The sequence below is a fragment of the Mirounga leonina genome, unplaced genomic scaffold (assembly GCF_011800145.1).
Source record: "Mirounga leonina isolate KUSES-001 unplaced genomic scaffold, KU_Mleo_1.0 Mir_376, whole genome shotgun sequence".
Classification (NCBI taxonomy): Eukaryota; Metazoa; Chordata; class Mammalia; order Carnivora; family Phocidae; genus Mirounga; species Mirounga leonina.
Window position 1 is genome coordinate 7,793,937 of NW_023270718.1, and position 22,724 is coordinate 7,816,660.

General features: G+C 41.0%; 1 protein-coding gene and 1 non-coding gene across 2 annotated transcripts in view; one reads left to right on the forward strand and one right to left on the reverse strand.

Moving 5' to 3' along the window:
* The first annotated feature begins 13,567 nt into the window (after nucleotides 1-13,567).
* Nucleotides 13,568-13,707, forward strand: LOC117998409. The gene has a single exon (XR_004675997.1). It is a non-coding gene; the product is annotated as a U4 spliceosomal RNA (small nuclear RNA).
* Nucleotides 13,708-19,157: 5,450 nt separating this feature from the next.
* The window catches only part of LOC117997779 (zinc finger protein 345-like), a 62,293-nt gene continuing 58,726 nt past the window's right edge, over nucleotides 19,158-22,724 (reverse strand). Inside the window, exon 5 of the transcript XR_004675882.1 lies at nucleotides 19,158-19,337. The gene's annotated coding sequence lies outside the window, so the exon portion shown is untranslated. The remainder of the gene's footprint in view (nucleotides 19,338-22,724) is intronic.

Below are 22,724 nucleotides of genomic sequence, written 5' to 3' on the forward strand. Positions count from 1 at the left end.
TTTTTTTTTTTTAACATAATGTATTGTTTCAGAGGTACAGATGTGTGATTCAACAGTCTTGCACGATTCAGTGCTCACCATAGCACATACCCTCCCCAATGTCTATCATCCAGCCACCCCATTCCTCCCACCCCCCACCACTCCAGCAACCCTGTTTCCTGAGAATAAGAATTCCTCATATCCGTGAGATTATATGATACATGTCTTTCACTGATTGACTTATTTCGCTTAGCATAATATCCTCCAGTTCCATCCACATTATTGCAAATGGCAAGATCTCATTCCTTTTGATAGCTGCATAATATTCCATTGTATATAGATACCACATCTTCTTTATCCATTCATCTGTCAATGGACATCTTGGCTCTTTCCACAGTTTGCTATTGTGGACATTGCTGCTATAAATGTCGGGTGCAGGTGCCCCTTCGGATCCCTACATTTGTATCTTTGGGGTAAATACCCAGTAGTGCAATTGCTGGATTGTATGGTAGCTCTATGTTAAACTTTTTGAGGAACCTCCATACTGTTTTCCAGAATGGCTGCACCAACTTGCATTCTTACCAACAGTGTAGGAGGGTTCCCCTTTCTCTGCATCCCCACCAACATCTGTCGATTCCTGACTTGTTTATTTTAGCCATTCTGACTGGTGTGAGGTATCTCATTGAGGTTTTGATTTGGATTTCTCTGATGCTAAGCGATGTTGAGCACTTTCTCATGTGACTGTTGGCCAGTTGGATGTCTTCTTTGGAAAAATGTCTGTTCATGTTTTCTGCCCATTTCTTGATTGGATCATTTGTTCTTTGGGTGTTGAGTTTGATAAGTTCTTTATAGATTTTGGATACTAGCCCTTTATCTGATAACGTCATTTGCAAATATCTTCTCCCATTCTGTCAGTTGTCTTTTGGTTTTGTTGACTGTTTCCTTTGCTGTGAAAAGCTTTTTATCTTGATGAACACCAGTAGTTCATTTTTGCCCTTGCTTCCCTTGCCTTTGGTGGTATTTCTAGGAAGAATTTGCTGTGGCTGAGGTCGAAGAGGTTGTTGCCTGTGTTCTCCTCTAGGATTTTGATGGACTCCTGTCTCACATTGAGGTCTTTCAACCATTTGAGTCTATTTTTGTGTGTGGTGTAAGGAAATGGTCCAGTTTCATTCTTCTGCATGTGGCTGTCCAATTTTCCCAACACATTTGTTGAAGAGACTTTTTTCCATTGGACATTTTTTCCTGCTTTGTCAAAGATTAATTGACCATAGAGTTGAGGGTCCATTTCTGGGCTCTCTATTCTGTTCCATTGATCTATGTGTCTGTTTTTGTGCCAGTACCATACTGTCTTGATGATGACAGCTCTGTAATAGAGCTGGAAGTCTGGAATTGTGATGCCGCCAGCTTTGCTTTGCTTTTTCAACATTCCTCTGGCTATTCGGGGTCTTTTCTGGTTCCATACAAATTTTAGGATTATTTGTTCCATTTCTTTGAAAAAAGTGGATGGTATTTTGATAGGGATTGCATTGAATGTGTAGATTGCTCTAGGTAGCATTGACATCTTCACAATATTTGTTCTTCCAATCCATGAGCATGGAACGTTTTTCCATTTCTTTGTGTCTTCCTCAATTTCTTTCATGAATATTTTATAGTTTTTTGAGTACAGATTCTTTGCCTCTTTGGTTAGATTTATTCCTAGGTATCTTATGGTTTTGGGTGCAATTGTAAATGGGATTGACTCTTTAATTTCTTCTGTCTTGTTGGTGTATGGGAATACCACTGATTTCTGTGCATTGATTTTATATCCTGCCACTTGACTGAATTCCTGTATGAGTTCTAGCAGTTTTGGGGTGGAGTCTTTTGGGTTTTCCACATAAAGTATCATATCATCTGCAAAGAGTGAGAGTTTGACGACTTCTTTGCTGATTTGGATGCCTTTTATTTCTTTTTGTTTTCTGATTGCTGTGGCTAAGACTTCTAATACTATGTTGAATAGCCGTGGTGATAGTGGACATCCCTGCTATGTTCCTGATCTTAGGAGGAAAGCTTTCAGTTTTTCCCCATTGAGAATGATATTCACTGTGGGTTTTTCATAGATGGCTTTAATGATATTGAGGTATTTACCTTCCATCCCTATACTCTTCAGAGTTTTGATCAAGAAAGGATGCTGTACTTTGTCAAATGCTTTTTCTGCATCTATGGAGAGGCTCAGATGGTTCTTGTTCGTTCTTTTAGTAATGTATTGTATCACATTGATTTACAGATGTTGAACCAACCTTGCAGCCCAGGGATAAATCCCACTTGGTCGTGGTGAATAATCCTTTTAATGTACCGTTGTATACTATTGGCTAGTATTTTGGTGAGAATTTTTGCATCCATGTTCATCAAGGATATTGGTCTGTAATTCTCCTTTTTGATGTGGTCTTTTTCTAGTTTTGGGATCAAGGTAATGGTGGCCTCATAAAACCAGTATGGAAGTTTTCCTTCCATTTCTATTTTTTGGAACAGTTTCAGAAGAATAGGTATTAATTCTTTAAATGTTTGGTAGAATCCCCCTGGGAAGCCATCTGGACCTGGGCTTTTGTTTGTTGGGAGATTTTTGATGACTGCTTCAATTTCCTTAGTGGTTATAGGTCTGTTCAGGTTTTCTATTTCTTCCTGGTTCAGTTTTGGTAGTTGATACATCTCTAGGAATGCATCCATTTCTTCCAGGTTATCTAACTTGCTGGTATATAGTTGCTCATAATATGTTCTTATAATTTGTATTTCTTTGGTGTTGGTTGTGATCTCTCCTCTTTCATTCATGATTTTGGTTCATTTGGGTCATTTCTTTTTTCTTTTGGTAAGTCTGGCCAGGGGTTTATCAATCTTGTTAATTCTTTCAAAGAACCAGCTCTTAGTTTCGTTTATCTGTTCTACTGTTCTTTTGGTTTCTATTTCATTGATTTCTGCTCTGATCTTTATCATTTCTCTTCTCCTGCTGGGTTTAGGCTTTATTTGCTGTTCTTTCTCTAGCTCCTTTAGATGTAAGGTTAGGTTGTGTATTTGAGACCTTTCTTGTTTCTTGAGAAAGGCTTGTATTGCTATATACTTTTCTCTCAGGAGTGCCTTTGCTGTATCCCAAAGATTTTGAACAGTTGTGTTTTCATTTTCATTTGTTTCCATGAATTTTTTTAATTCTTTAATTTCCTGGTTGACCCATTCATTCTTTAGTAGGATGCTCTTTAGCCTCCATGTATTTGAGTTCTTACTGTCGTTTCTCTTGTGATTGAGTTCTAGTTTCAAAGCATTATGGTCTGAAAATAGGGAATGATCCCAATCTTTTGGTACTGGTTGAGACCTGATTTGTGACCTAGGATGTTATCTATTCTGGAGAATGTTTCATGGGCACTAGAGAAGAAGGTGTATTCTGTTGCTTTGGGATATAATGTTCTGAATATATCTTTGAAGTCCATTTGGTCCAGTGGGTCATTTAAAGTCTTTATTTCCTTGTTGATCTTTTGCTTAGATGATCTGTCCATTTCAGTGAGGGGGTGTTAAAGTCTCCCCCTTCTACTGTATTGTTGTCAATGTGTTTCTTTGCTTTTGTTATTAATTACCTTATATAACTGGCTGCTCCCATGTTAGGGGCATAGATATTTACAATTGTTAGATCTTCTTGTTGGATAGACCCTTTAAGTAGGATATAGTGTCCGTCCTCATCTCTTATTATAGTCTTTGGTTTAAAATATAATTTGTCTGATATAAGGATTGCCACCCCAGCTTTCTTTTGGTGTCCGTTAGCATGGTAAATCGTTTTCCACTCCCTCACTTTCAATCTGGGGGTGTCTTTGGGTCTAAAATGAGTCTCTTGCAGACAGCCTATCAATGGGTCTTCTTTTTTAAGCCAATCTGATAGCCTGTGTCTTTTTAAAAAATATTTTTATTTATTTATTTGACAGAGAGAGACACAGTGAGAGAGGGAACACAAACAGGGAGAGTGGGAGAGGGAGAAGCAGGCTTGCCGCGGAGCAGGAAGCCCGATGCGTGGCTCGATCCCAGGACCCCGGGATCATGACCTGAGCCGAAGGCAGACGCTTAACCGACTGAGCCACCCAGGCACCCCTAGCCTGTGTCTTTTGATTGGGGCATTTAGCCCATTTACCTTCAGGGTAACTATTGAAAGATACGAATTTAGTGCCATTGTATTGCCTGTAGGGTGACTGTTACCGTATATTGTCTGAGTTCCTTTCTGGTCTATGTTGCTTTTAGGCTCTCTCTTTGCTTAGAGGACCCCTTTCAAGATTTCTTGTAGGGCTGGTTTTGTGTTTGCAAATTCCTTTAGTTTTTGTTTGTCCTGGAAGCTTTTTATCTCTCCTTCTATTTTCAGTGACAGCCTAGCTGGATATAGTATTCTTGGCTGCATATTTTTCTCATTTAGTGTTCTGAATATATGCCAGTCCTTTCTGGCCTGCCAGGTCTCTGTGGATAGGTCTGTTGCCAATCTAATGTTTCTACCATTGTAGGTTACATATCTCTTCTCCCTAGCACGGAGATACACTTCTTTTTACTTCTTTGTGTTTTCAGAAAAAGAAAACAATCACCTAATTAACATTTTAAGTGTCTTAAAATCCTGAGATGTAATAGAACGTGAATGATAACTGAAACAAAACTTTTCAATGAAATACTGTGTTGAGGGATCATGGATTAAAATAGCCAAGAAAGAATTTTTGAAAGCTTGTATGGTAAAAGTAAGTTCATTTGAGTAGCACAGGATCCATGGGTAGAAAGAGCTGCACTTGGGCTGCATGAAGCTCATGGTTCCATACTTAGTGTTCACTAGGGAGGGGGTGTGCAGGGAGCATAAGATCCTAAGTATTTCTTGGAATTTGTACTTGTAAAACTACTTTTGCAAGATTTCTCAGGCACTTACTCTGTTCAATATATATATTTTTAAGATTTTATTTATTTGAGAGAATGAGATAGAGCATGAGAGGGGGGAGGGTCAGAGGGAGAAGCAGACTCCCCACTGAGCAGAGAGCCCGATGCAGGACTCGATCCCAGGACTCCAGGATCATGACCTGAGCCGAAGGCAGTCGCTTAACCAACTGAGCCACCCAGGCGCCCTACTCAGTTCAATATTAACTATAGGTGAGATGTACAGGCAGTCACGAGATCCATTGAGAATGTAGCAGTTTGCCCTTATTTAATGGTTCTAGAACTATGGAGACTATAGGTCAGCCTTCTGGGCTGCAGGTGAACATTTTTTGCTTCTAGCCCTCATCATAGTAGACTCAGAAATAAGAGCTGTTTCATTTCTGTCATTCTGTGTGTTTGTGTTGATAATGTGAATAAAAGAAGCATCATCATCCACAAAGGGATTTATGAGGGTCATGTCATTGAAAATGTTGCATAGTAGTTACCAGGACAGTTTTCTACTCTATCACTTTTAATATGTATATTAACTACTTTCTGAATGTATGGATGTGCGCATGAATGTAAAAAGACGAGTGTTGTGTGGATCCCTTGTTTCCCCTCATTCTTCTCAGGTTTGACACCTGCTATGAACACTGCTTTAGAGTCCTCTCTGTATATTGACCTGTGTGTCATTTTAGATCGACTCTAGGTCAGACAACCTGAGTGAAAACCTGATCCCTTCCATGTTACTGGATGTTTGACAATATTCCCATAAAAACAGAAGAATAATGTGTGTGTTCTGAGATTTTTATTATTCCTACCCATTAATTTATGAATGACTGTTAGATGGTCTTGGGTAACTAGGAAATGGTGAGAAAGGATTGTTGTTGGCTTTCTTGCTAATCCAGTAGAAGCTATAATGACTGTAAAACCCATTCAGGGAGCACCTGGGTGTTTCAGTCGGTTATGTGTCTGCCTTCAGCTTGGTCATGGTCCCAGTGTCCGGGGCTAGAGCCCTGTGTTGGGATCCCTGCTCAGGGGGGAGTCTGCTTATCCCTCTCCCTCTGTAACTCCTGTCCCCCTCAAGCTCTCTTGCGCTCTCTCAAAAGATAAAAACCGATTACAAAAAATAAAAGCCTTTTTTGCCTGTTCTAAATACTCCAAGAATTCTTGCCTTGGAGTCCTGCCTCTTATTCAAAACTTTATCCCTTGGTCCATAGGCTACTGCCTTGTTAGAAATGCAGACTCTGATCCCACCCCAGTACTCCTGAACAGAATCTGCATTTTCACAAGATCTCCAATTCACTGTTTTGAAATTCTAATTCACATCAGAATTTGATGAGTACAGGGTCGCCTGGGTGGCTCAGTCCTTAGGCATATGCCTTTGGCTTGGGTCATGGCCCCAGGGTCCTGAGATCGAGCCCCATGTCTGGCTCCTGGCTCAGCAGGGAGCCTGCTTCTCCCTCTCCCTCTGCCTCTCCACTGCTCATGCTCTCTCTTTCTTAGTATCTGTCTCAAATGAATAAATAAAAGCTGAAAAAAATTTTGATGAGTACATTTGTAACCCACTAAAACATTCCACCTAAGAAGTAGACACAACTTCTTTGTGATGTAAACACAGTAGTCAAAAATGTCTATGCACGTGTTGATTTCTTTATTTGACAAGTTATTTTGGATAAACACAGTATTTATCCTGGTTTGGTGGATCATATGACATCCTCTCACCTCAAGGTTAGAGAAAACGTTAGAGCATATTACTGTGTTAAAAATTATCTTACTGTGTAAAGTAGGAAATGCACCTAAGCCAGAACTAGTTGTCCTGGTATAACTGAACTCACATGAGTTCACTGCTTGGTGAGTCACAGAAACTATACTGGGTAGCGGTTGTCCCACAATGGAAATTGGATTTGCAGCAAATAAGGAGGTAACAGGAAATAACTTCCAAAGTAGAGACCCAGAGCAAGGGAGAAATATTTTCTTCTTATTTGGGGTTAGGGTAGATATTTAGAAAATGGATCCGTGTCATCTTATGTAGAGCTGGGCACAAGGTACACAAGTGCTTCAAGAAAACCCTTCTCTACATACTTTGTATTTCACCTAAATGAGGTTTGTGCTCCTCCTCGGGTGGAGATTCTCAAGTATAATGAGAGAGAGGGACCTGTAGATCACTCCATGGGTTACTCCCTGGCCCATCTGCTTACGTTTAAGTCCGGGGTTAAGCTCAAACTGGGAAAGGCCAAGCTCTTCCTCAGGACAGTCATTACTTTTGTTGGATATTTTTTGTTTTCCTCACAGGAGACTCTGCCCATGAGGTGCTTTGCTAGAAGCAAAAGATAAGGTGGAAAGAAGAGGTTAAGTAATATGTGGGACAAAGATCTGAGGGTACAAGCAGGTAACCAGGGAAGGTTAGGTCGTGGGTCTAGCTGGTGACATTAACTCCCTCTTTCATCTTAGGAACCATTGTGAACTCTGTCAATGGCCACTTGGTAACTGTGGTATTTATTGCAGGGACTGCTGACATTCAGGGATGTGGCCATAGAATTCTCTCAGGACGAGTGGGGATGCCTGAACCACACTCAGTGGGAATTGTACAGGGATGTGATGTTAGAGAACTAGACACCTCGTTGTCTTGGGTGAGGAAGACTCCAGATTTCCTAAATACCACTCTGGGTTTTCTTCCTTCCTGTGAAGACTTTTAGATGATTCCTCTTTGAATGGCTGGAATTCTGATCCAGGCAGAAAGGGAAATAAGTAGGGGTTTGCTGATGTAGAGAAAAAACTTTGTGTCTGTCCTTTTTAGCTTTAGTTTCCCTTCCTTAAGGTAACATTATCACTTCCGTAGATTACTTGCAGTTCTAAACACTAAGGGGCATAAAAGTACTTCCCACATCTTCTACTCCAATTTGCACTCCTTATTGTATCTAATACTTGGAAGTGGAGCTCAGGATGTGAACATTGGAAATCCCTCCTTATTGTAAAGGGGCTGTTTTCAACAGCATTTGGGAAAATGTTCTCAATTTTACAATGTCCTCTCTTCTCTCCTGAGCACAATCGTAATTAAAAGTTAGAATCCCCACCAGTACGCTTTTCCTTTTTTCTAATAAATAGGTCTCATTATGTAAAAGCCAGACTTGGTCTCCTTTTCAGAACCAAAGAGGGAGCTTGGGATATGATGAGAAACGATATCATATCCCTCCATCCATGTAGGTGGGATTCATATTAGGCAGATGATAGAGGCAAGGTCCAAATGCAAAGGAAGATGATAGACCTTAAACTGTGGTTCGAGTAGCTCTCTGAATGGAAATTAGTTTAGAAGCCTAGTGTTATTTCTCTCCCTCTCTCAGAGAGACACCTGCTATCCAACATTATTAAGCTCTTACATTCTCTAAGGATTCTGTTTCAGCTTCAGTGGTGGTCCATCACATCCACTGGGAGGGCCTCCATAATCTGAGAGCTTTTCCATTGCTTTGAGGGCCCTGGGGAAATCTTATTTCTGAGGATCTTTAGGTTTAGCCCTTTGCAAGTTGTGTTTTCCCTCATCTGAGAAATGTGTCAGGGTTATGGTGGACATATTGGGGTTTGGTGTAGAAATCCAGGAACACTGGAGACAGATATTACATGTTTTCTGGTTCATGCTTTCCAGTGTTTTGGAGACTTTAATCTTAACTGTACATAATTGAGACTTAGTAACTTCATCAGATAACAAAGCACCTCCCTAAAATGAGAAAATCTAATGCTTTATTTCCCTTCAAAAGTTTTTTTTTTTCATATTAACTAATATAGAAATTTCCACTCTGTGTTCCATTCCTCAATGTTGAAATAACATAGAATTCCTACCTAAATAAATGCCATTCGGGAGGTAGAACATTTAGATCTCAGAATTTGTAGCCTTTAATAAAGTCTCTAATTGTTACCTTATTAAAATTGCATCAGTTCATAATTCTGTCTTGTATGAAGCTCCTGTGACTTTTTACTAGGTGTTTTCATTTTCTAAATGGTTGTATACGAGAGTCCTCTGATTTATTTTTTTTAAGATCAAAAGTTCTGATAGGACATGGGCATGTGCTTTATAAGAAGTGAAGTAATTAGTTAAATCCCAATATTTAAGGAAAAAGTTTTGTTCATAAATTTACTTCACTAAAAATTATGTATTTTTCTTCTTTCCTCAGAATGTATCTGAGTCATCCCAAATATTTACTTTTTATAAAGTTGTCAGTATATTTTATACATTATTGGTGTCAATTTAGAAATGAACAGATTGGGGTGCCTGGGTGGCTCCGTTAAGCATCTGCCTTCATCCTCAGGTCTTGATCTAAGGGTTCTGGGATTGAGCCCCAAGTCTGATTCCTGCTTAGTGGGAAGCCTGCTTCCCCTCCGCCCTCTGCCACTCCATCTGCTTGTATGTTGTGTCAAAAAAATGAAATATTAAAAAAAAATAGAAATGAAAGGATTTTGTTTGCTTGGCTCTAAGGAATGAATTATACCTTACATTCTGGGTAAAAGGAATATATTAGTGAAATAACATTTTTCAAGTCTTTTAAGTGCTTATTTAAAGATTTTATTTTTTATATATTTCAGAGAGAGAGCACAAGAGGGGGTAGGGTCAGAGGGAGGAGCAGACTCACTGCTGAGCAGGGAGCCCGATGGGGGACTCGATCCCGGGACTCCAGGATCATGACCTGAGCTGAAGGCAGTCGCTTAAGCAACTGAGCCACCCAGGCGCCCTTAAGTGCTTATTTGTAAAATTATCATTAGATCTTCTTGTGGATTTTAATGAATATAATTTAAAATTTGTCCGTGAAGAAATGCCAGTAATTCAAATGCTTGTTTTTCTTGCATACAGTCACAGTTTAAAATTGTAGTTATATAGTAGTTTTCTTACTAAATTTTTTTTTATGTAGAAATTTGGGTTAAATTTGGTCTTACTCTGGTTTTGCAATCCCATAATCATGTGCTTCCTTTTGTCTGGGACTCTCCACAACAGTAGTTACTTCTGGTTTCCTTATTTACTGTGTATTTTGGTATAGGATGACCATTTTTTTTTTTTAAAGATTTTATTTATTTATCTGAGACAGAATGAGAGAGACAGAGAGCACATGAGAGGGGGGAGGGTCAGAGGGAGAAGCAGAGCCCCCGCTGAGCAGGGAGCCCGATGCGGGACTCGATCCCGGGACTCCAGGATCATGACCTGAGCCGAAGGCAGTCGCTTAACCAACTGAGCCACCCAGGCGCCCTAGGATGACCATTTTTAAGTCAGTAGATTTTAAGGCAATGTGAGTTTACCTCAAATATGAATCAGCTTTATTCCCTTTGCCAAGAACATTCTGTATTTGTATCATTATTACCCATACGTACTTTGTGACTCATCTTGTGTATTTCTTTCATTGGTTAGTGGTCCGTGTATGTTGTATCATGCCTACATGAGTTGTCATAATAGAAATAATTTCATCATCTATTTACTGGTGGATTTTTATTCTCGCATGAAAGACACTTTTGAATTGAAAGTAACTTTGAAACCCTTCCTGCCTGTGTATCAAGTTCAGGTATACTTTATCCTTAGTTGTGGTGTTATACCCCCAACATGTTTTGATACCATTCTCAGGGAATTTTGTGTCTTCTGTACATATTTTCATTGTGCTTTCAGAATGAAACTGAAAGGTATAAAAAACCATTTTATTTTATTTTTTAAAGATTTTTTTATTTATCTGAGAGAATGGGAGACAGAGCATGAGAGGGGGAGGATCAGAGGGAGAAGCAGACTCCCCGCCGAGCAGGGAGCCCGATGCAGGACTCGATCCTGGGACTCCAGGATCATGACCTGAGCCGAAGGCAGTCGCTTAACCAACTGAGCCACCCAGGCGCCCCTAAAAAACCATTTTAAACTGAGATTCTCAGTTGCATCCAAAATCATTCTACTTCTCTCCATTCCTGTACACACCTTGTTTCTGATATCACAAATTCTATCTTTTATGTTGTTTATTACCTACATTTATGATTTTTTATGCCTTGATTTTTAATGTATCTTGAGGTAGAAATGTAAGAAACGTGTGCTATCTCATTACAACACTACGGGTTTCTATAACTGTGGAAATATTTATATTTAGCAGAGCTTTATGTTGTCCTGTGGTTTTAGTTTCTGTTTAGAATCCTCTTATTTCAACTAGATGTGCTTCCTTTAACATTTTTTGTAGGACAAGTCTACTGGTAAACTTACAGGGGTTTCTATGTGGGAAAGTGTTCATTTCTATCTTCATGGAAAACAGTTTTCCCAGATAGAGTACTCTTGGTGGATATTTTGATCGTTCAGTGCTTGAATACACTGTCCCATGCAGTTCTTCCTATCAGGTCTGTTGTGAATCCCACTACTAATCTTATAGGAGCTCTCTTGTATAAGATGAGTTGCTTCTGTCATATGGTCTCAAAATTCTCTTTTCACCTTTGATTTTTTTCATAGGTTAATTATAAGGTGTCACTGTGTTGATGTCTTGACATTTATCTCACTTTGAATTTCCTGAGCTTGTTAAAGTTGTTCTTTCCACATGCGTCGGAAATACAGGCCCTTAGATCTTCATGTAAGCCCTCCGCCCCATTTCACTTTCCTCTCCTTTTGGGGTCACCTTAATGTACATATGGGACCACTTGTTGGTGTCCCATGAGTTCCTAGATGCTATCCTATTCCACATTTTTCTTTGGTCCTCTCAGCAGATAATTTAAAACAAGGGGTCTTTAAAAACAAAACAATAACAACAAAAAAATAGGTCTTTAAGTTGTCTGAGTATTTCTTCCGCTTGATCAAGTCTGTGGGTGACCCATTCGTGTGTTTTTAACTTCAGTAATTGTACTCTTCAGCTCCCAATTTCTGGTTGATGGTTTGTTTTATTGTCTGTTTCTTTGGATTTCCATTTTAGTCCTGCATACTTTCCTGATAACATTTAGTTATCTGTTTTTCTTCTTCCTCCATAAGCACCTTTATGATGGTTATTTGAATTCATCAGGCAATAACTAGTTCGTAATTAATTTAGAGCCAGTATTGGACATTTATTTCATTCCTCTGATTAGAACACGTTTTCCTGGTTCTTTGCATGCCTTATTATCTCTTGTTGACATTTGGGAATTTTTTTAAAAAGCCTCTGGGCCTAGGATTATGGACTTGCTTTGTGCAGATCAACACAAATAGCAATTGGGGGACCTCTCCCACATGTTCTGGGCATTTGTCATGTCTGAAAATTTGTGATTTCCCAGCTTTCAAAGTGTAGTTACTTTTTAGAGTCCATGATACCTTCCTCTCTTTGTCTTCATCTCTGTAGTCTCTCCATTGGTTGAACAAACGCTCACCTTTGGGCTGAGCAGCCACCACACTGCATCCAGAGGGTGCTGTCATTCCTTCCTCCTTCTATGTCCTGCATGACAGAAACATGTCCTCAGGCAGTAGCAAAGTAGTGAGATCACTGAACATACAGGTCACTCATTTGTTTCTCTTTTGAGGAGAGGTAAGAATTTTCTCAGTGTTGTCCTGGAGTGTCAGGGAGGGTGAACTGCTGTTGTGGGCAAGTGTCACAATCTTTGTCTCCCTGATGTGTGTGTGTGTGTGTGTGTGTGTATATATATTCCATTAAATATGTATATATCCAAATATACACACACATACATATATACACACGTGTGAGTGTGTGTATACACACACAAACACCACAGCTTTATCCATTCATCTGTGAATGGACATCTGGTCTTTTGGTTTTGTTCACTGTTTCCTTTGCTGTGCAAAAGGTTTTTATCTTTTTTTTTTAAGATTTTATTTATTTGACACAGAGAGCAACAAAGGGAACACAAGCAGGGGGAGTGGGAGAGTGAGAAGCAGGCTTCCCACTGAGCAGAGAGCCCGATGCAGGGCTCCATCCCAGGACCCTGGGATCATGACCTGAGCCAAAGGCAGATGCTTAACCGACTGAGCCACCCAGGCGCCCCAAAAGGTTTTTATCTTAAGTCCTAATAGTTCATTTTTGCTTTGGTTTCCTTTGCCTTTGGAGACGTGTCTAGCAAGAAGTTGCTGCGGCCAAGGTCAAAGTTTACTGCCTGTGTTCTCTAGGATTTTGATGGATTCTTGTCTCTCATTTAGGTCTTTCATCCATTTTGAGTTTATCTTTGTGTATGGTGTAAGAAAATGGCTCAGTTTCATTCTTCTTGATGTGGCTGTCCAATTTTCCCAACACCATTTTTTTGAGGACATTGTCCAATTTCCATTGGATATTCTTTACTGCTTTGTTGAAGATTAGTTGACCATAGAGTTGAGGGCCCATTTCTGGGCTCTCTCTTCTGTTGCATTGTTCTAGGTGTCTGGTTTTTTTTTTGTTTTGTTTTGTTTTGTTTAAAGATTTTATTTATTTATTTGAGAGAGAGAGAATGAGAGAGAGCATGAGAGGGAGGAGGGTCAGAGGGAGAAGCAGACTCCCTGCTGAGCAGGGAGCCCGATGCGGGACTCGATCCTGGGACTCCACGATCATGACCTGAGCCAAAGGCAGTCACCCAACCAACTGAGCCACCCAGGCGCCCTAGGTGTCTGTTTTTGTGCCAGTACCATACTGTCTTGATGATGACAGCTTTGTAATAGAGCTGGAAGTCCGGAATTGTGATGCCTCCAGCTTTGGTGTTCCTTTTCATCATTACTTCAGATATTTGGAGTCTGTTTCCATATAGCTTTGCGCACTGGCAGTACTGTAGCCAATGAGGTTTATCCGAGGCACGATTATTGCTAATTTTTGTTTCCATATATATTTTAGGATTATTCCAGTGTGAAAAATGCTGATGGCATTTTGATAGGGATTGCATTGAATGTGTAGAGTGCTTTTGGTTGCAGATATTTTAACAATATTGTGCTCCCAATCTATGAGCATGAAATGTTTTTCCATTGATTTATTGTGTGTGTGTGTGTGTGTGTCCTTCTCAATTTCTTTCCTAAGTGTTCTGTAGTTTTCAGAGTACAGATCCTTTCCCTCTTTAGTTAGGTTTATTCCTAGGTATCTTATGGTTTTTGGTGCAATTATAAATGAGATCAATTGGGGTGCCTGGGTGGCTCAGTCGTTAAGCGTCTGCCTTCGGCTCGGGTCATGATCCCAGGGTCCTCGGATCGAGCCCCACATCGGGCTCCCTGCTCGGCGGGAAGCCTGCTTCTCCCTCTCCCACTCCCCCTGCTTGTGTTCCCTCTCTTGCTGTGTCTCTCTCTGTCAAATAAAATCTTAAAAAAAAAAAAAATGAGATCAATTCCTTGATTTCTCTTTATTTTGCCTTGTTAGTGAATAGCAATGCAACCAGCTTATGCATTGATTTTTATATCCAGCAACTTTGCTGAATACTGTGTCACTTCTGTCAATTTTTGGGTGGAGTCTTTTTTTTTTTTTTAAGATTTTTATTTATTTGACAGACACACAGCCAGGGAGGGGACAGAAGCAGGGGAGTGGGGGAGGGAGAAGCAGGCTTCCCACAGAGCAGGGAGCCCTATGTGGGGTTCGATCCCAGGACCCCAGGATCATGACTGGAGCTGAAGGCAGACGCTTAACCGACTGAGCCACCCAGGCGCCCATGTGTGGAGTCTTTTGAGGTTTCTACATAGAGTATCACGTCGTCGGTGAAGAGTGAGAGTTTACTACTTTGCTGATTTGGATACATTTTATTTTACTTTTTATTGTCTGATTGCTGAGGTTAGGACTTCCAGGACTATATTGAACACCAGTGGTGAGAGTGGACATCCCTGCCATGTTCCTGACCTTAGGGGAAAGGCTCTCAATTTTTCTGTGTTGATATTAGTTGTGGGTTTTTCATATATGTCCTTTATGATGTCAAGTTATGTTCCTTCTATCCTTACACTGCAGATTGTTATCAAGAAAAGATGCTGTATTTTGTCGCATGCTTTTTCTTTATTGATTGAGAGGATCATCTGGTTCTTGTCCTTTCTTTTATTAATGTGGTTTATCATATTGATTGATTTGTGAATGTTGAACCATGCTTACAGCCCAGGAATAAATCCCACTTGGTCCTGGTGAATTATCCTTTTAATGCACTTTTGGATCCTATTGTTAGTATCTGGGTGAGAGTTTTTGCATCTACGTTCGTCAGGGATATTGGTCTGTAATTCTCCTTTTGAGTGGGGTCTTTGTCTGGTTTTGGAATCAGGGTAATGCCTCATAGAATGAGTTTGTAAGTTTTCCTTCCACATCTACTTTTTGAAACCGTTTCAGAAGAATAGGTATTAATTCTCCTTGAATTGTTTGATACAATTCCACTGTGAGGTCATCCAGCCCTGGATTCTTGTTTGTTGGGAGATTGTTGACCTACTGCTTCAATTTCTTTGCTGGTTATGGGTCTACTCAGGTTTCTATTTCTTCCTGCTTCAGTTTTGGTAGGTTAGAGTTTTCGAGGAATGCATCCATCTTTCTTCCAGATATCCTAATTTGTTGGTATATAATTACTCACAATATTTTGTTATAACTGTATTTCTTCAGTGTTGTGATCTCTCATTTTTCATTCATGATTTTATTTGGGTCCTCTTTCTGCTCTTTCTGGTAAGTCTGCTAGGGGTTTGCTTTATCAATCTTATAAATTCCTGCTAGGGGTTGGTTTATTAATCTTATTAATTCCTTCAAAGATCCAGTTCTTAGATTTGTTGATCTGTTCTACTGTTTGTTTTTTATTTCTATATCATTGATTTCTGCTCTAATCTTTTATTTCTCTTCTGCTGGATTTAGGCTTTATTTGCTGTTTTTTTTTTTTTTTCCCCCAGCTCCTTTAGATGGAAGGTTAGAGCATGTATTTGAGATTTGTCTTTTTCTTGAGAAAGGCCTGTATTGCTATATACTTCCCTCTTAGGACTGCCTTTGCTGCATCCCAAATGTCCTGAACAGTCGTGTTTTCATTTTCATTTGTTTCCATATTTTTTTTTTAATTCTAATTTAATTTCCTGTTTGACCCATTCATTCTTGAGTAGGATTCTCCTTAATCTCCACTTGTTTTCCTTCCAAATTTTCTCTTGTGATTAAGTTCAAATTTAAAGCATTGTAGTCTGAAAAATGGAGGGAATAATCTCAATCTTTCTGTACCATTCAAGACCCAATTTTTGACCCTGTATGTAAACTATTCTGGAGAATGTTCCATGTATACTCAAGAAGAATGTGTATTCTGTTGCTGAGTAGATGTTGTACCTCAGGAAGAAATCAATACTCTATTAGGAGTGATGATGCAGCACAAGGTAAGAGATGAAACATGTCTAAGCTGAAGCATTGGCATGAATTCTTCATTGGGGAGAGGACCCCTGTCCAAGGCTACACTATTGACTCTGAATCTAGAAAGGTAAATTTTGTTTTTCTCAATCCTCTCCAGTTCTTCTGTCTCTTCATCTCCATTGCAGTGATGCAGGTATCAAAACTGACCTTCGTTCCTGTGTTTCAGAGACCCCGTTGTCACTGCTCTCCCCCTCCCGTCTAAGCCTTGCAGGCCCTTGTAGATCCTTAGGAATAGCTTGGAATTTTCTAATTCAATGGTAAATGGTTGGTAACAGGATCATTTTAGGCCATAAGTGAGATTTAAATACAATATTGTCACCTCTTCATTGGAAGCATAGGAAAACTCCATCGATGGGCCCCAGGATTAATTTAGGTACTTGGCACTTTGAGAGTTGAGGACAGATAAAACATGATGATGACACAGTTCGAGAGGAAGATAAATCCTACGAAAACCAAATATGGAGAACTCTTGAAATGTGGGGAAGTTCTTTGGTCACTGCAAGGCCTTAGGAAGGTACTTGTGATGAGCAAATGTGACAGAGATGCATTCTTGCGAATTATGGTGCTTTTCTGGGAAGTCTGATGCTTTTCCCATGATTTAATTAATTCTCTGGTGCTCCTGAGGACCAGTTGCTGTTGGATGACAGAGATAACTGTACTTTTCCAGGCCCAGATTCATGGACTGATGTATAGAGGGGGGTATTGGATGATTTAAATATTGTGTGCATAGCTTGAAGATGTCACATGACAGTGGATGTTGAAGATTAATGCTGTTGGACATTACTAGTCAGAACCAGCAAGGTGTGTGTTGTGGTTCCACAAGGCCCTGGTATCCCAGGAATGTAACCCCAACGTAGGTCTGTTCCAGTATAGATGGGTGACCTTCCAAGGAAGCTGACCTGAGGTCGGCAGGGCCCTCCCTCACTTCTACTCAGCCCCATTTTGAGTCTAGTCCTGTGCTCTGAGCTATGTGCAAGGCAGTGACTGAGAAGCAGGTCATCTATCCCCACAGGGACCAGTTCTGCTTTAAACAGCCTGCCCAGTTTTGGGGCTAGCTGTCCCTATGTTGTTTCACAGCCCATGCTGTCCCTACACTCCTCCTGCACTGAGAGGAAAGAGGATTTCATCAGTTGTAGAAACTGATGAAATTAAGTTGGTTAGCATGTTACAGTCATATTTAACATTACATCAATTGAAGAGGATTCATTTTTCAGTACCCTTTGTGGTCCGCTATATAATGAAAAGGCTGATGTGTAAATATAGAAAAGACTGTATATTTTCTGTTAGGTACACAATGAGTAGGTACACACTCGGGTCTTATAAAATAGATTAGACACCCTAGGGTATCCTGATTTTTCCATTTCTACTCTTTGGTATTGTCCACCCCCAGGCATTGTGCTTATACTCACAGCCCTTGGATCATGACTTGAATTGAAACTTATAGTTGGATGCTTAACCAACAGCATCCAGGAGACCCACTTTATTTTTTTAAAAAGATTTATTTTAAAGATTTTATTTGACAGAGACAGAGCGCAAGAGAGAACATAAGCAGGGGAAGTGGGAGAGGAAGAAGCAGGCTCTCTGCTGAGTAGGGAGCCCGATGCGGGGCTTGATCCCAGGACCCTGGGATCATGACCTGAGCTGAAGGCAGATGCTTAACGACTGAGCCACCCAGGCACCCCAAGATTATTTTAGAGCAGAGCAAGTGAGTAGGTGGAGGGGCAGGGGGAAAGAATATCCTGAAGCATACTACTGGCTGAGCTGAGAGTCCAAATCAGGGCTCGACCCCAGGACCCTGAGATCATGACCTGAGACGTTTAACCAACAGAGCCACCCACACACCCCTGTTCTATTTAACATAAATGTGAATTGCTTTCATTCAGGATTGTGAACTAACATGTATTTGGGGTGATCTCAGCAAGCTCAAAGAGGGTAGAGAGAAAAGAAAAGAGGAAGACCAGACAGATTGTTAGATTCCTTTATGAATAAAGAAAATGTGTGTTTGTGTTTGTATGTCACAACAGTTAACATGGCCACAAGCATAGAGGGTTTTTTTTTTTTTTTTTTTAAGATTTTATTTATTTGACAGTCACAGCGAGAGAGGGAAAACAAAGCAGGAGCAGTGGGAGAGGGAGAACCAGGCTTCCTACTGAGCAGGGAGCCTGATGTGGGTCTCAATCCCAGAACCCTGGGATCATGACCTGAGCTGAAGGCAACCACTTAACGACTGAGCCACCCAGGCATCCCCAAGCATAGAGGGTTTCTAAGAGTGACTTGTTTGGATAACTGAGGATTGACAGTGACTTAGTTCCTGCAGAGGTTGTCAAATTTAGCCTGAGTCCGAGTCACCTGGAGGATCCATAAATCTTGGATTGTTGTGCCTAGCCCCACATTACCATGTCAATAGTTCTGGGGTACAGCCCCCCAACTTACCTTTCTTACCCAATCTCAGGTGCCTGTCTAGGGAACAGATGTTGAGAACCAATGTCTGAGGACACATTTATAGTTGTGTTCTTCATAAAGGTATTTGCCCTACCAAAATGTAGTCAGATACACAGGTATATAGTCTTGGTTCTCCAGGTATGAAAGTGGACTCATTGCTGGGCCTTTAGAGTAGTTAACCAGAAAGCCACTCAGGCTATATGTGTGTAATGTGGCCTAGAATTTTCAGTTTGGAGTCTCAGTTCATGGAAGTTGTTCTGTGTGAAGACTTCTGGGTGAATCATTGAGTTTTAAAGAGGAAAGAGAATCCAAACACAGGTCACCTTCTGGAAGGGCATTTGACCTGGCTGCCCCATGTTGACTTTTAAGGTATCCATATTTAAACACTGACTCTACCAATATCGAGAGGCTCACTAAACCTTTTTATCTAAATCCTTTCTGTCCATAAAAGGACAATAGTATTAGCACTAACACACAGAATCAAGAACATTAAATACATTACAGTGGATAAAGCATTAATTATGGAACATACATTGTACATTTTATGCAAAGGAACATGTCAGACTCTAGTGAATATGTTGGATTTTATTTTTCATGAAAAGATAGTCCACAATCATGCTGAGTCCTCTCTACGTGAATGTGAATATTGAACCTTGGAAAATTTGATAACTGGAATGATCTGTCTGGTCCACTTTTCATTGGACTTCTGCAGAATTTCTCGCTCTTGTATCTGTACCTCTTCCTTTACTGAAATGGAATAAAGGCAAGTTTGAGAGGTTTTATTCTGTCATCTGAAGGTAGCCAACTGTAATTTCTTCTAGAGTTACCCTAGGGACATGGCAGCTTCTGGTTTAAAATATTTGCAATTTTTTTTTTTTTTTTAAAGATTTTATTTGACAGAGACACAGCGAGAGAATACAAGCAGGGGGAGTTGGAGAGGGAGAAGAAGGCTTCCCATGCAGCAGGAAGCCCAATTTGGGGCTCGATCCCAGGACCCTGGCATCATGACCTGAGCCGAAGGCAGACGCTTAACTACTGAGCCACCCAGATGCCACCTGCAATCTTTTTTTAAGATTTTATTTGAGAGCAAGTGAGCACAAAAGAGCGAGCGAGCGCAAGTATCAGCAGGTTGGGGAGGGGGAGAGGGAGAAGCCTACTCCCCACTGAGCAGGGAGCCTGATGCAGGGCTTAATCCCAGGACTCTGGGATCATGACCTGATCTGGAGGCAGACGCCCAATGACTGAACCACCTAGGTGCCCCACAATCATTTTGGGTGTAATTTTATTCTCTAGGACTGCAGACCACCAGATAGATGTCCATTGACACTGTGGTCCCGTGTTTCCAAACCTATGCTGGCAACTCCGTGGTTAGCTGGGGCCAGAGGTGATATTCAGATTTGGCAGGGCTGAAGGACATTCTCTGTTGCTGGGCAGTACCCTTGGCTAGGCTCTAGACTGCCTGGATTCACTGTTCAAGTTCCCTGGTCAGGGAGAGTCAGATGTTAAACTCAACACTAGGGCAACACTGCTGGGTTGGCTCTCTCCACATAAGCCTATAGGAGAGGCTCTGCGGTGGGGGGGGGGCGCCTGGGTGGCTCAGTCAGTTAAGCATCTGCCTTCAGCTCAGATCATGATCCCAGAGTCCTGGGATCGAGGCCCGCATCGGGCTCTCTGCTCAGTGGGAAGCCTGCTTCTCCCTCTCCCACTCCCCCTGCTTGTGTTCCCTCTCTCGCTGTGTCTCTGTCAAATTCTTTAAAAAAAAAAAAAAAAAAAAACGGCTCTGTGGTTGCCTAGGGTCTTTGTTCAGTCTTCCTGGAGGGGCAGGAGTAGAGGCTATGCTCAGCAGTGGGAAGTGACTTCCAACTTTCCTACCTACTCATGAAGAGCCACAGAACGGCCTTAATTTTCTAGTTCAACCTATTGACTGGAGAACCAAGTCAGACATAGCGGCTGCTAAATCTCCTCAACCAGGAGGGTTCATTTCCACTCTGCACGTGAGCAGAGTCACTGGGATCTCGGACTGGGTGTCACTGCAAGGTGGAATACAGTCTTGTCTGGCAGTCTTTCAAGATTTCAGCACTGGTTTTGTAAGCCCTACCCACTTTCTCCATGTCTGTGATTCTCCACTGGTCCAGCATCACAGATTCCCCCAGGGATGCTCATGAGGTGAGATCTCAGTGGGCCACCCAGGAAGGGGCTTGCCATTTCGGGAATGCTGGATGCCCACCATGGGCTCTCTTTTCCTTGGTGGAGCAATTGCAGTTTCTTTTGGTCCTTTATGGTGGGACTGTGCTGGCTCTGGGAAGGTGCATTGTGATCAATGTAAAATTGTTCCTCTTACCCTTCTAATGTTGCCCTTCTTGGTCTCTGTGGTCCAGGGGGGTTCTTCAGCCTCACCCCTGAGTACTGAGAGTTTGCCCATTGATGTCTTATGTCAATAGTTGCTAGTTGAGCTTTTTTTTTTTTTTTTTTTTAAGATTTTATTTGACAGAGGGAGACACAGCGAGAGAGGGAACACAAGCAGGGGGAGTGGGAGAGGGAGAAGCAGGCTTCCCGCCGAGCAGGGAGCCCGATGCGGGGCTCGATCCCAGGACCCTGGGATCATGACCTGAGCCAAAGGCAAACGCTTAATGACTGAGCCACCCAGGCGCCACTGAGCTTATTTTCAAAGTACTGAAGTGGGAACTACCTATTTCACCATCTTGATGATGTCATCCCTCTGTGATGAATGGATTTATATTGCATGAGTAAAAATGAATGTTTCCCTATATATAAGTATTTGTGTGTCTTTATACATGTGTGTGTATATATATGTACAGATGTTATCCATGAAGAATATTTAAATAGTGTAACTTTTGATATTGTAAAATAACACTAATAGTGATAATCTCCTTTCATGTTAAAGATTATTCTATATGGTATTTGTATTGTCGTGCTGGTTATTTGGTTATCACTACATGGTTTTTGTTTTGTTGATTTTATCCTCCTGTTTTAATTATAGCTATAGGATAATTCCAGTTGAATATATTCGAGCAAAGATTTTTTTTTTTTTTAATTTGAAAGCATGAGCAGGGTGGAGAGGGAGAAGCAGGCTCACCACTGAGGCCAGAACTGGATGTGGGGCTTGATCCCAGGATCCGGGGATCATGACCTGAGACAAAGACACTTAACTGAGCCACCCAAGCGCCCCTCAAGCAAAGTTTGTTATCAGCAACATGTGGTTTATTTATATTTGATATTCCAATGGATATATTGGTGTTTGGATTTTCCAAGTTCTTTAATGTTTTTCCTAACACCTTATTTTTTTTACTATCTTTTGTTTCCTGTGTTCATAGTAAGAAAACAATTGTTTCTTTCTGTGATTGTGCATTCAGTAACATATTGCTTTAGCTAGAAATTAAAGATTGCTTTTAAAATCTAGTCAGTGTGAAATTCCTACTTTTAATTCCAATTTGTTAGTCCATTTATATTGTGATACCTATTGTATGTTTTTGATGTTTTTGTTTTTAAAGTCACATGTGTAGATCACAAGTGAACAGTGCTATGGACTTTCACAAACTGGTATCTCTATAAGCCAATGAGATCAAGAAAGAAACTATTGTATCTAAAATTCCCCTTGAGGGGCGCCTGGGTGGCTCAGTCATTAAGCGTCTGCCTTCAGCTCAGGTCATGATCTCGGGGTCCTGGGATCGAGCCCCGCATCGGGCTCCCTGCTCCATGGGAAGCCTGCTTCTCCCTCTCCCACTCCCCCTGCTTGTGTTCCTTCTCTCGCTTTGTCTCTGTCAAATAAAATCTTAAAAAATAAAATTCCCCTTGAGCTCCTCAGTAACTTTTCCCTAAGGTCAGCACTCTTTTACCATGTAACGTAAGAAACTGCTGTACTCACTTCTGTACTTTATATGTAGTCAGGTAATGGGGACTCTTTGGTATTTGGCTTTTTTGCTTTCTCTTTGTGAAATGTGTATTCCTGCATGTTACTGTGCATCATTCATTAGAGTAGATCAATCCAGGGCGCCTGGGTGGCTCAGTCATTAAGCGTCTGCCTTCAGCTCAGGTCATGATCTCGGGGTCCTGGGATCGAGCCCCGCATCGGGCTCCCTGCTCAGCGAGAAGCCTGCTTCTCCCTCTCCCACT